The following is a 5,446-nucleotide window of genomic DNA, read 5'->3' as shown; positions in this document are numbered from 1 at the left end:
TTCAGGAGGGTCCTGAACATAAAGTAAATTTCCATTTTTCAGGAGGGTCCTGAACTGAAAGTAAAATCTCATTTTTCAGGAGAGTCCTGAACAGAGAGTAAAGTCCCATTTTTCAGGAGGGTCCTGAGCAGAAAGTAGAATCCCATTTTTTAGGAGGATCTTGAACAGACAGTATAATCTCATTTTTCAGGAGGGTCCTGAACAAAAGGTAAAGTCCTATTTTTCAGGAGGGTCTTGAGCAGAAAGTAAAGTCCCATTTTTCAGGAGGGTCCTGAACAGAAGGTAAAGTCCTATTTTTCAGGAGGGTCCTGAACAGAAAGTAAAATCTCACGGATGTGCATTTCCAATGGTAGCTGAATTAAGTGAAGCGAATTTGCCCCTATTTCAATAATGAAAATTTATCAGTTAAAAACTTAGTGGTGGCTTACAGCTCTTGGCTTCTCAGGTATCTGCCCCAGCACTCGTTCGTTTCATCTTTGTTCCAAATCGCTGACACTTGCCCTGTCTTACCGCATCATTGACCCGAATCCAGATTGAGGAAAATGAGTTTAGACTCGAACAATGGATTTCTATTTTACTATGCCTCTGAGATGCACCCTTTTCCTAAATCTGAATGCTTCCACGAATCCAACAGCCTGTCGGTTGATAGAATTCCTTTGCTTCGCGTTGAATTACGATCATATTTCTTTGATGTGCTGGTCCTTGGCTTTTCCTCATATAATTGGAAAGACTGGTAGTAAATTTTGAAATTCTTTCTCACTTGTTTTGACACAGACTTGACTTAAAATGTAAAGAAATTATGGTGACTTTTATTTTGATAAATGACATAAAAAGACAAAAAGCTTGAATATGTAAATGAAAGAAAAGGGCAATGTCCCATATTCAAAAAAAAATACTGATTTGAATACGACAACCCACTCCAATGAGTATGACATGCATTTTGGATTAAGCTGCCTGATCTTTCTATCCAAACTCCCCATTTGTTGTTGAGTTCGTGCCTTTGCCGCTGAGCCGCTTCTTCAAATCCATTGGACTCATACATCACATTCAATTGACGACATCTTAAAAGACTTTTGCCAACAAATCTCTTTCTTTTCACTTTTCACTTTTCTCTTGAACTCGTCATCGCCTTACGGTGCCCGTGAGGATTTTCACCAATAAGACTCTCTCATTTTTATTTCTCTCCACTCACCATCACCTTATGGTGCCTGTGAGGGTTTCACCAATAAGACTCTCTCATTTTCATTTTTCTCAACTCACCATCTCCTTATGATGCCCACGGGGGTTTTCACCAATAAGACTCTCTCTCATTTTGTATTTCTTTTCTGATTTCTTACGCTGACGGAGACAAGTGGTACCTCACAATGTATTATCATATCCATTGCATGCTTAGCCTTAACATTATCAAAAATTGATCTGAAGGACTTTCTTTGGTTGTAACTTGGCTTTCGGATAAGATTAGAAAAGGATGGCAAGAGGTTCAAACGACACTTGAAGCGGGGTGAGACTTACAAATTTTGGAATCGACTCAAACAACACATTAACTCATGCCCCAGTTTTTGTTGACTGGGTGACTCTAAAATCTTTATTTAGTTGGACCGAGTCCAAAATAGGACAGCCTACGTATCTCACTTTCGAGAGAGGAGAATCAGGTCGCACGTAGTTCCATAAGCTTGTTCTTTATTTTGATTTTTTTTCGAACTCTTTCTTTTATTTTTATTTTCTTGACATTTATCTTTGACTCTATTTTGATTCCAAAAGAGGGATATGAAAGAAAAAAATAAAATAAAGCTCAAACGGGTAAACAAAGGATGACACAATGTTTGGATAGAAGAATAAAGTGCCTTCATCATATCAATCTTAAAAAATGCAAGTACTAAACATGCAATAAAATCAACAAAGGATAAAATATCATACATAATATCTTTTGACCGCATCAGCATTGATAGCCATTTCTGCCATTTGGCCTTTAATATCTGTCAAATATAAGGCTCCATTGGGCAACACTTTCTTCACAACGAAGGGACCTTGCCAGTTAGGGGAGAACTTGCCTTTCGCTTCAACCTGGTGAGGAAGGATACATTTTAATACCAACTAACCAACTTCAAAATTCCTGGGATGGACCTTTTTGTTATACGCTCGAGCCATCCTCCTCTGATACAACTGGCCATGACACACAGACGTTAGCCTTTTTTTCTCAATCAAACTCAAATGCTCCAGTCGAGTTTTTACCCATTCGTCATCATCAATATCTGCTTCTACAATGACTCGAAGAGAGGGAATTTCAACTTCTGTAGGGATGACTGCTCCTGTCCCATATACCAATAAATATGGAGTTGCCCCTGTTGAAGTGCGAACAGTGGTGCGATGACCTAGCAATGCAAACGATAACTTTTCATGCCATTGTCTAGACCCTTGTAACATTTTTTGTAGTATCTTTTTTATATTCTTATTAGCGGCTTCTACAACACCATTGGCCTTTGGGCGATATGGAGTAGAATTTCGATGTGCGATCTTAAACTGTTGACACACTTCTTGCGTCAAATGACTATTGAGATTGGCAGTATTGTCTGTAATGATCATCTTAGGAATTTCAAACCTACAAATGATGTTGGCATGAACAAAATCTACCACAGCCTTCTTTGTCATTGACTTGAAAGTTACTGCTTCTACCCACCTTGTGAAGTAATCAATGGCTACCAAAATAAATCTATGTCCATTTGATGCCTTCGGCTTAATTGGTCCAATCACATCCATTTTCCAAGCCACAAACAGCCATGGAGAGGCTATTGCATGCAATTCAGCAGGAGGAGAACGTATCAGATCACCGTGTACCTGATATTGATGACACTTTCGAACAAATCAAATAGAATCTCTCTCCATAGTAAGCCAGTAATAACCTACTCGAAAAATTTTCTTTGACAAGACATGACCGTTCATATGCGACCCGCATACTCTAAAGTGTATTTTAACTATGATTGTCAAGGCTTCTTTTGCATCTAGACATCTCAAAAGTCCCAGATCTAGGGATCTCTTATATAAGATCCCCCCACTTAAGAAAAATCCACTAGCCAAACGCTTAATAGTCCTCTTTTGATCGTTGGTGGCATATGTTGGGTATTCTCCTGACTGCATGTATCGCTTGATATCCAGGAACCAGGGTTCTCCATCGAGCTCTTCTTCAACCGCATTACAGTAAGCATGCTAACCACGACTCTGTATATGCACAGAATTGATGTAGGCTTTATTAGGATGTTGGAGCATTGAAGACAGAGTGGCTAAAGCATCAGCAATTTCATTATGAATCCTTGGAATATGCCTAAATTTTACTAACACAAACCGTTGACATAACTCCTGCAAGCATTGTCGATATAGGATGAGCTTCAAATCCCGCGTCTCCCAATCTCCTTAAATTTGATGGAAGAGCAAATCTGAATCCCCTAGCACCAATAATTCCTGGACTCCCATATCAACAGCTAACCTCAAACCAAGAATGCAAGCTTCATACTCTGCCATATTGTTAGTACAGTAAAGTCGAAGTTATGCTGTTACCAGGAAATGTTGTCCTAATTCAGACATAAGAACCGCACCTATTCAGACTTCTTTCATATTGACAGCTCCATCAAAGAACAACTTCCAACCTGGATCAGCATCTATAACGACTTCATCGACACACGACACTTCTTCGTCAAGAAAATATGTCTTTAATGGCTCATACTCTTCATCGATGGGATTCTAGCAAGATGATCTACCAAGTCTTGGTCTTTCATGGCAGTTCGAGTCACATATACAATATCGAACTCGGTAAGCAATATTTGCCACTTTGTCAATCGACCTGTCGGCATAGGCTTCTGAAAGATATACTTCAAAGGATCCATGTGGGAGATGAGATAAAGAGTATAGGATGAGAGATAATACTTCAACTTCTGTGCTACCCAAGTTAGGGCATAACACGTCCTTTCAAGAAGAGTATACCTGGCCTCATATGCGGTGAACTTCTTGCTAAGATAATAAATAGCCTGCTCTTTTTTGGCTGTGGCATCATGTTAACCCAGGACACAACCAAAAGAATTGTTCATGACTGATAAATATAAGATCAAAGGCCTTCCAGGCTCCGATGGTACCAGCACGGACGAATTTGACAAATATCTTTTGATTTTGTCGAACGCCTCCTGACATTCTTCAGTCCATTCTACCACAGCACTCTTTTTCAGCAACTTAAATATGGGCTCACAAGTGGTTATGAGTTGAGCAATAAACTTGCTAATCTAGTTCAGTCTACCAAGCAAACTCATTACCTCCATCCTATTCTTGGGCGGGGGCAAATCCTGAATGACTTTGATTTTTAAGGGATCCAATTCAATCCCCCGATGGCTGACCACAAACCCCGACAGCTTTCCAGATGGAACTCCAAATACACATTTTGTCGGGTTGAGCTTGAGATTATCCCTGCGAAGCCTTTCAAAGAACTTTCTTAAATCTTTAACATGGTCGGCCTGACTTTTTGACTTAATAATCACATCATCCATGTATACCTCAATCTCCTTATGCATCATATCATGAAATATAGTGGTCATGGCTCTCATGTATGTTGCTCCAGCATTCGTAAAACCGAACGGCATCACTCGATAATAATAGGTCCCCCATGGTGTGATAAAAGACGTCTTCTCCGCATCTTTACCATCCATAATGATCTGGTGATATCCGGCATAGCAATCCACAAAAGAGGCAACCTCGTGTTTAGCACAGTTGTCTAGCAAAATATGGATGTTGGGCAGTGGAACATCATCTTTCGAACTTGCTCTGCTCAAATCACGGTAATCAACACATACTCAAATTTTTCCATCTTTCTTTGGTACGGGAACAACATTGGATAACCACATGGGATAACGAGCCACTCGAATTACTTTGGCTTCAAGTTGTTTCATGATTTTCTCTTTGATTTTAATACTTACATCAGTTTTAAAACTTTCTCAACTTCTGTTTGACAGGAGGGAATGCAGGGTCAGTTGGCAATTTGTGAGCCACTAATTCAGTGCTTAAATCAGGAATATCATCATAAGACCATGCAAAAACATCCTTATAATCAATTAATGCTTGAATCATTCCATCTTTCAGCTGTGGCAAAGCATGTACACTGATTTTAGTTTCCCTAACATCGTCTTGATTCCTTAGATTTATTGGCTCAGTCTCATTTAAATTAGGATTTGGTTTGTCTTCAAAATATTCCAACTCTTTGCTTATTTCTTCTAGTGCTTCTTCTTCATCATATTCCCCATCCCGCTTCATTACATCTTGATTAGTTTGAATTTTAAGATCAGGCTGAAAATTCCTCATGCACGTCATGTCATTAGAATCAGCAAAAAGAGAACTGTATATAAAAAACAATAAAAACAAAATATATTAGACACGAAATAAAAAGGACATTGCATTTCATTAAATAAAA

Source organism: Capsicum annuum, chromosome 10 (assembly GCF_002878395.1).
Source record: "Capsicum annuum cultivar UCD-10X-F1 chromosome 10, UCD10Xv1.1, whole genome shotgun sequence".
Taxonomy (NCBI): domain Eukaryota; kingdom Viridiplantae; phylum Streptophyta; class Magnoliopsida; order Solanales; family Solanaceae; genus Capsicum; species Capsicum annuum.
The sequence above is the reverse complement of the archived record's forward strand: the minus strand, read 5'-3'. Positions refer to the sequence as shown.